This window comes from Erinaceus europaeus, chromosome 6 (assembly GCF_950295315.1).
Source record: "Erinaceus europaeus chromosome 6, mEriEur2.1, whole genome shotgun sequence".
NCBI lineage: Eukaryota > Metazoa > Chordata > Mammalia > Eulipotyphla > Erinaceidae > Erinaceus > Erinaceus europaeus.
In genome coordinates, this window is record NC_080167.1 from 5,703,492 (window position 1) to 5,713,017 (window position 9,526).

Sequence of the window (9,526 nt, forward strand, 5' to 3'; positions counted from 1 at the left end):
CAAAGAGACTCTCAGGTTTGAGGCTCTGACATCCCAGGTTCAATTCTCCACCCCCACACCAGCCAGGGCTGAGCATTGTTCTGGTAAAAAATAAAATAAATTAGGGAGTCAGGCGGTAGCACAGCAGGTTAAGCACAGGTGGTGCAAAGTGCAAGGACCGGCGTAAGGATCCCTGTTCGAGCCCCCGACTGCCCACCTTCAAGGAAGTCACTTCACAGGTGGTGAAGCAGGTCTACTGGTGTCTGTCTTTCCCCCTCTCTGTCTTCCCCTCCTCTCTCCATTTCTCTCTGTCCTATCCAACAATGATGAAAATAATCATAACCACAGCAACAGTAAAACAACAACGGCAATAAAAGGGGAAAAAATGGCTTCCAGGAGCAGTGGATTTGTGGTGCAGGCACAAATAACCCTGAGTCCCAGCAATAACCCTGGAGGAAAATTTTTTTTTAATTTAAAAAAATAAAAATTAAAATAAAACAGTAATTTTCTTAACTTCCATTTCTTTTGTGATAATGGGGAGTGTGGTATGCCATTAAAAATCTCTGCTATGGAAATTGAAAAAGAAGATCAGAAGAGAAAACACAAGTAGAACCTGAAATGGAGTTGCTGTGTTGCACCAAAGTCAAAGACTCTGGGGTGGGTGGGTGGGGGGACAGTACAGGTCCAAAAAGGATGACAGAGGACCTAGTGGGGATTGTATTGTTATGTGGAAAATTGAGAAATGTTATGCATGTACAAACTATTGTATTTACTGTCAAATGTAAAACATTAATCCCCCAATAAGGAAATTTTAAAAATCTCTGTTATGAGGGGCTGGGCAGTAGCGCAGCAGGTTAAGCGCACATAGCACGAAGTGCAAGGATCCATATAAGGACCTGTTCAGGCCACTGGCTCCCCACCTGCAGGGGCGAGTCCGCTTCACTCATGGTGAATCAGGTCTGCAGGTGTCTGTCTACTGAAAGAGTTACAGCAATATATTAACAGTAACACAATCATAGTAGGGGACTTCAACACCCCACTCTCTCAACTTGACAGATCATCCAGGCAGAAAATCAATAAAGACATAAGGGAGTTAAATGAAGAGATAGATAAACTAGAACTATTGGACATTTTGCCAGACTCACAAAACAAAAAAGGGAGAAGATGCAAATAAATTGGATAGTAAATGAAAGAGGAGATATCACAACAGACACTGCAGAAATTCAACATATCATGCGAGGCTTCTATGAACAACTATATGCCACCAAGCTAGAGAACCTGGAAGAAATGGACGATTTCCTAGATACCTACCAACTTCCAAAACTAAGTCAAGAGGAAGTGGATAACATGAACAGGCCCATCACAGCTAATGAAATTGAAACAGTTACCAAAAATCTCCCCAAAAATAAAAGTCCTGGACCAGATGGTTTTACAAATGAATCCTACAAAACCTTCAAAGAACTAATACCTCTACTTTTAAAAGTCTTCCAGAAGATTGAAGACACTGGAATACTCCCTGCCAGCTTCTATGAAGCCAACATCACTCTGACACCAAAAGCAGACAGGGACACAACCAAAAAAGAAAACTACAGACCAATATCTCTGATGAACATAGATGCGAAAATATTGAACAAAATTCTAGCCAACCGGATACAGCAGTATATCAAAAAGATTGTTCATCATGACCAAGTGGGGTTTATCCCAGGCATGCAAGGTTGGTTTAATATACGTAAATCAATCAATGTGATCCACCACATCAACAAAAGCAAGACCAAAAACCACATGGTCATATCAATAGATGCAGAGAAAGCCTTTGACAAAATACAACATCCCTTTATGATCAAAACACTACAAAAAATGGGAATAGATGGAAAATTCCTGAAGATAGTGGAGTCTATATATAGCAAACCTACAGCCAACATCATACTCAATGGTGAAAAACTGGAAGCATTTCCACTCAGATCAGGTACTAGACAGGGCTGCCCACTATCACCATTACTATTTAACATAGTGTTGGAAGTTCTTGCCATAGCAATCAGGCAGGAGCAAGGAATTCAAGGGATACAGATTAGAAGAGAAGAAGTCAAACTCTCCTTATTTGCAGATGACATGATAGTATACATGGAAAAATCTAAGGAATCCAGCAAGAAGCTTTTGGAAATCATCAGGCAATACAGTAAGGTGTCAGGCTATAAAATTAACATTCAAAAGTCAGTGGCATTCCTCTATGCAAACACTAAGTTAGAAGAAATTGAAATCCAGAAATCAATTCCTTTTACTATAGCAACAAAAACAATAAAATATCTAGGAGTAAACCTAAGCAAAGAAGTGAAAGACTTGTATACTGAAAATTATGAGACACTACTCAAGGAAATTGAAAAAGACACAAAGAAGTGGAAAGATATTCCATGTTCATGAGTTGGAAGAATTAACATCATCAAAATGAATATATTACCCAGAGCCATCTACAAATTTAACGCTATCCCCCATCAAGATCCCAAGCACATTTTTTAGGAGAATAGAAAAAATGCTACAAATGTTTATCTGGAGCCAGAAAAGACCTAGAATTGCCAAAACAATCTTGAGAAAAAAGAACAGAACCTGAGGCATCACACTCCCAGATCTCAAACTGTATTATAGGGCCATTGTCATCTGTTGTTGTTATGGCCAGGTGTCAGGCTGCACTGTGAAGAAGAGAGAGAGAGGAGGTCTGGAACAAGTGGGGTACACGAATCTTTATTATAGGATGGGGGGTGGCTCAGGCCACGTGGAGTCAGACAATGGCCGTCCCCATTACCTCACCACGCAGAGAGAGAGAGTGCGCTACCCAAAGGAGCCCAGCGAGAGAGAGAGAGAGAGAGATAGCGCCGAGGGCCCAGAGACGGGGGGGGGAGTGAGGGGGCTTTTATTGGGCAATAACCAGGGGTGATGTGTGGGGGCAGGATTGGTTGAAGGGGGCACTGCTAGGATTTCGTGGGGCGTGGTAAAACCTGGGGGCGGAGACTGCATCAGAATAATTCCTCAGCATCATCTCCTGCTTTCCCCTTATATCTAAATGGACACAGTAAAGAAAATGGAGTGGAGCAGGCTTAAATGTTATTAAAGAGTGCCGTGCTCAGGTGGGAAGATGTAGGACTTTCTGTGGGGGAGGGAAGGCTTAAATGGCTGCCAACCTTGTGAGATTTATGCGTCCCCCTGTGCTCAACCCCTCTTTAGAGAGAAAGACTTACCTGGAGGGACTCATCTCATAGGTTTAAGCGCAGCCTGCTTAACCATCTCTTCACAATATCTCTACATCTTTTTCTATCTTTCTATCTAGTCATAGCATAAGATGGCTCAAAGTCTGTAAAAGACTATCGTGGAGCAGAAACCTTTTGGGCATAAACCTAAATGATATAGGGACAAGTAGGGGAGCAGTAAAAGCCAGTGTGGTGTGAAGGGGAGGGTTGGTGTGTAAAGGAACATTCCCTGCTTGGGGAGGGGGTAAGGGTACATAATGAGGGGAAGGCGGGAGGGCATGACTCACCAAACAGAGGGGCTATTTGGCATTATATAGTCCTCAAGGCAACAGTCTGTAAAGTCTATGAACTACTCAGAATCAGTCTATAAAAAACCAGCAGTGTGAAGGGAAATAAGCTGCTTCAAACTTGTGTAAAATGTCTATAGGGTATGCCAGCAAGTCCGATACAAGTCTCAGTCCATAGTAGGTGGCTAGGGGACGAATTGGCAGGGGATGAGACGCTGCGTGAGGGAGGTCAGCCGCTGGAATTCTGCTTTTCTGTAGATAGCCAGCTGGAACCGTCAACACGTGACAGGCAAGTCAGAAGCAGGAACGGCAAGCAGGCATTGAGAAAGTTCTGTCCTTGGAGTCTGTGTATCAGGTTCTTCAGATCGCGTTAAGTGACGTCTAGGGTTTCAGGAGGTGTGCCACTGTAGTCGTGCCGTCTAGTGGGTGACATCAAGGTGTGCAGGGGTTCAGATGGTTTTTCCGGGATTCCTGTGAAAGAAACACAAACAATCTGCTTCTCGTGGTTAATTTGAACTTGTAACAAGTTAGAGGTTTATTATAGTTGATACCTCGATGATTATAATTGGTTTAAATATCTTTATGATTTTATTTAAAGGTCATTTAATGTGACCTCCTGTAGCAGTCTCTACAGCAGGATCTTGAGACCAATTTTAGTTAAAATACGTATTTTAAACAGACTCAAATTGCTTAGAGAGTTAACGCATTTTCGTGACAATGATTTTAACATTTACAGTGTCAGATTGATGCCAGATCTGTTGTGGAATAATTTCCACAAGATAGTTTACAGGGCACTTTTGGGGGCCCTCCAAAGGTGTCCTGTATATAAAATTTATATATTTTAGTTTTGGGAATGTATAGTCACGTTAAACATTTAGACTTTTACCTTAAATAGTTAGTTACCTTAGCAAATTAAATTTTACCTTGTCTGGTAATAATGTAGCTGTAGGGTTACACTTTTGACCGTTAAGTTACTGTTACCAAACTTGAGACATACCCATAAACATTTAGTTATAACATACTGGAGGAAAAAGCACTTTTGTTATAAAAACATATCATTTTAAAAACAATTTTATATCTGTCATTAGTCATACAGTTTAAGACTAAACACTTACATGTATACCAAAACTATATATAAAAATCAAAAGAGGGAGAAAAACAAAAATTTTGGAATGTTTCTGAACGTCTCCAGAAACTTTGGCTGCGTCCAGCATTTTTATATAAAGCCTTATATAAAAGCCTTACCTTTTAGAGTACTACGAGCAGAAAAAAAAAATTTTGTCATTCAACACACTCACAAAACACAACTGGCCAGTTATAACATAAGATATTCAGGGAAAGGGTAGGAGAGAGGTCTCTGTGAGCCAGATTTTGTAGGTTCAGCCATGTTGTATTATGGGTCCTGGGATGTATCCTGTATCTGGTCCTCTTGTAGTATTTCTTGTTCTTCAGGGATAACAGTGCCATCCTGCAGGTATTGTCGGACATGGCGGGCAGGAACCCAGACAGGTTTAGAGAAATTTTGAGGGAAACGCATGCGAAACCCCTTCCCATGGTCAACAGGGGGTCAGGCCCTTTCCAAATTTTATCGAGTGGGTCTCTCCATTTGACCTTAATGGATGGGAGGGTAGATGGTGTTTGCCAGTGAAGAATAATAGGAAGTAGGTCCGAATTATTGTAAATATTAAAGAGAATTAATGTAGTTAAGGCTTTTGCTAGCTGGATATTGGGGGCATATGTTCCTCCTTTAACTTTATTTAATTGAGCCTTAAGGGCTCACAACTGCTTGGTACTGGAACATGAATAGACACACTGACCAGTGGAATAGAATTGAGAGCCCAGAAATGAGGCCCCACACCTATGGACATCTAATCTTTGACAAAGGGGCCCAGACTATTACATGGGGAAAGCAGAGTCTCTTCAGCAAATGGTGTTGGAAACATTGGGTTGAAACATACAGAAGAATGAAACTGAATCACTGTATTTCACCAAATATAAAAGTAAATTCCAAGTGGATCAAGGACTTGGATGTTAGACCACAAACTATCAGATACTTAGAGGAAAATATTGGCAGAACTCTTTTCCGCATAAATTTTAAAGACATCTTCAATGAAACGAATCCAATTACAAAGAAGACTAAGGCAAGTATAAACCTATGGGACTACATCAAATTAAAAAGCTTCTTCACAGCAAAAGAAACCACTACCCAAACCAAGAGACCCCTCACAGAATGGGAGAAGATCTTTACATGCCATACATCAGACAAGAGTTTAATAACCAACATATATAAAGAGCTTGCCAGACTCAACAACAAGACAACAAATAACCCCATCCAAAAATGGAGGGGAGGACATGGACAGAATATTCACCACAGAAGAGATCCAAAAGGCCGAGAAACACATGAAAAAATGCTCCACGTCTCTGTCAGAGAAATGCAAATAAAGACAGCAATGAGATACCATTTCACTCCTGTGAGAATGTCATACATCAGAAAAGGTAACAGCAGCAAATGCTGGAGAGGCTGTGGGGTCAAAGGAACCCTCCTGCACTGCTGGTGGGAATGTCAATTGGTCCAACCTCTGTGGAGAACAGTCTGGAGAACTCTCAGAAGGCTAGAAATGGACCTACCCTATGATCCTGCAATTCCTCTCCTGGGGATAGATCCTAAGGAACCCAACACACCCATCCAAAAAGATCTGTGTTCACATATGTTCTTGGCAGCACAATTTGTAATAGCCAAAACCTGGAAACAACCCAGGTGTCCAACAACAGATGAGTGGCTGGCTGAGCAAGTGGTGGTCTATATACACAATGGAATACTACTCAGCTGTAAAAAATGGTGACTTCACCATTTTCAGCCGATCTTGGATGGACCTTGAAAAAATCAAGTTGAGTGAAATAAGTCAGAAACAGAAGGATGAATATAGGATGATCTCACTCTCAGGCAGAAGTTGAAAGACAAGATCAGAAAAGAAAACACAAGTAAAACCTGAAATGGAATTGGCGTATTGCACCAAAGTAAAAGACTTTGGGGTGGGTGGTGGGGAGAATACAGGTCCATGAAGGATGATAAATGACATAGTGGAGGTTATATTGTTAAATGGGAAACTGGGGGATGTTATGCATGTACAAACTATTGTATTTACTGTTGAATGTAAAACATTAATTCCCCAATAAAGAAATAAATTTTTTAAAAAAGAAAGAAAAGAAAAGAAAAGAAAAAAATCTCTGCTGTGGCCTAGAGGTGGCTCAGTGGGTAAAGCTTGGGATCCAGAGGTGTGAGGTTCAGAGTTAGAGCCTCAGTGTCCCCCAAACCCATCTGCCCCAGCATTATTTAACTCTCTCTCTCTCTCTGTCTCTCTGTCTCTGTCTCTCCCTCTCTCTCATCTTTTATTTTTATTGTTCATTCGGATGAAGGAGATGAGTCTGCGGCCACAGGCTGACAGTTTCATATCTCCCCGCAGTGGGTGTCGTCACACCACCCCCTCCCCTAGCTGATCCTCTTCCTCCATCTCAGGACTCAAGGTCCCCTCCCTTCTTCAGCCTCTCCACCTCCCTCTTTTTTTTTTTTTCACTGATTTTTCTTTCTTTTTTTTTTTTTTTACCAGAGCACTGATCAGCTCTGGTTTGCAGTGCTGCAGAGTCCGCCTCCCTCTTTAAGTCCCTCTCCTCTGCAACATTATTTCTCCCATGAATTAAATGAAAGAAAAATCTTGGGGGGGGGGAGGAGTGGCCTGGACATGGCTCACTTGGTAGAACCCACACTTCACTAAGCACAAGGACCAGGGTTCAAGCCCCCAGCCACCAAACGGGAGCACCATGCAAAGGGGAAGCTTCATGAGCAGTGGAAAGTGCTGTGATGTCTCTCCTCCTGTCTCTCACCCTCTATCTGGAAGGGAAAAAAAAAGACTATTGGGAGACCCAAAGCCCCAGTGAAGTCCTGATAGTAATAAGCAAATCAATAAATCTTTTCTTAAAAAATTATATGTTTTTTTATGTGGTCCAGGAGGTGGCACAGTGTGTAAAGCATTAAACTCTCAAGCATGAGGTCCTAAGTTCAATCCCCAGCAGCACATGTACCAGCGTGATGTCTGGTTCTATCTCTCTCTCCTCTTATCTTTCTCATAAATAAATATATTCCTAAAATCTAAATATATATATGTATGTATTTATCATTCGTTGATTTTATTTGATAGGACAGAGAAATATGGAGACTATCTAAAAAAGAGAGAGAGAAAGACCTGCAACCCTGCTTCACCAGCTGAAGCTTCCTGCCTGCGGGTAGGGAATGGGGGATTAATTAACCTGGGTCGTTGCAAATAATAATGTTTACATTCAACTGGCCCAGCCCCAAAATGAATCTTTTTTTTAATCTTTTATGTATGTATTCACTTATTGGATAAAGACAGAGGGAGGGTGGAAGGTAGATAGCATAACGGTTATGCAAACAGACTCTCATGCCTGAGGCTCCAAAGTCCCAGGTTCAATCCCCACACCACCATAAGCCAGAGCTGAGCAGTGTCCTGGTTAAAAAATAAAATAAAATAAAATAATAAAAATAAAGGAGGCCTATTGAGACAGAGGGAAACAGATGGAAGAGGGAGATAGAGAGGAGGAGAGAGAAACGGAAAAAGACACTTGCAGCCCTGTTTCACCACTTGTGAAGCCTCCCAACCCACCCTACCCCCCCGCCCACAGGTGGGGACCGAGGGCTTGAACTTGGGTCTGTGTGCATGGTAACACGCACGTTCAACTGAGTGTGCTACCACCCAACCCTTTTTTGTTTTTTTAAATTTATTTACTTTTTCCCTTTTGTTGCCCTTGTTGTTTTATTGTTGTTGTAGTTACTATTGTTGTTATTGATGTCGTCATTGTTGGATAGGACAGAGAGAAATGGAGAGAGGAGGGGGAGACAGAGAGGAGGAGAGAAAGACAGACACCTGCAGACCTGCTTCACCGCCTGTGAACCACCTGACCTTTTAATAAGTAAATCTTTCAAAGGAATAAATAAAGAAATGTTTGTTGAATGCATGAGTGGCTCTCCAAGATTCCTCCCCGTGTACTGGCCCAGACTGACAGCACCCCACCCTCACTGGAGTGGATGCTTGTTTTTCGAAACTCTTCTTAATGGAAATTCAGAAACTGAAACTGAAAGTCGTCATTCTAACCACAGTACACTGTCGGCCTACAATATCCACTCGGCATGCCAGGGGACAGAGTGTCGGCACACCTGGTAAAGCATGCCTGTTACAATGTGCAAGGACCTGGGTTCAAGCCCCCCATCCCCACCTGCAAGGAAGAAGCTTCATGAGCAATAAAGTAGTACTACAGGTGTGTCTCTTTCTCTCTCTCTCTCTCTCTCTCTCTTTCAATATTTTCTTTTTCATCTCTTTTTAAATTTTGTTTTCTGCCTCCAGGATTATCGCTGGGGCTCGGTGCCTGCACCATGAATCCACTGCTCCTGGAGACCATCTTTTTTTTTCCATTGTTGCTGCTGCTGCTGCTACTGTTGGACAGGACAGAGAGAAATTTAGAGAGGAGGGGAAGACAGAGAGGGAGAGAAATAGAAAGACACCTGCAGGGGGGGCAGGCAGTAGCACATGAGGTTAAGCACCCACATTACAGTGCACAAGACCCAGGGTTCAAGTCCCTGGTCCCCACCTGCAGGGGGAAAGCTTCACGAGTGGTGAAGCAGGGCAGTAGGAGTCTCTCTATCTCTCTCCCTATCTTCCCCTTCCTCTCAATTTCTCTCTATCTCTATCCAATAACAAATAAAATAAAAAATATTTTAAAAGAAAGAAAGAAAGACACCTCCAGAGCTGCCCCACTGCCCATGAAGTAACCTTCCTGCAGGTGGAGAGCCGGGGTCTCAAACCAGGATCGTTGAGTGGGTCCCCGGTACTTTGTACCATGTGCACTCAATCTGATGCACCACCATCCGGCCTCCTAATTTTTATTTATTTATTTTATTATTGGATAGAGACAAAGAGAAATTGAGAGGGAGTGGGGAGACAGAGGGAA

At 42.3% G+C, this 9,526-nt stretch overlaps 1 protein-coding gene across 1 annotated transcript in view; it reads right to left on the minus strand.

Annotated features, from left to right (window-relative positions):
• Positions 1 to 9,526, minus strand: part of ACADS (acyl-CoA dehydrogenase short chain) — a 379,518-nt gene that overhangs the window by 164,638 nt on the left and 205,354 nt on the right. The window lies entirely within an intron of this gene.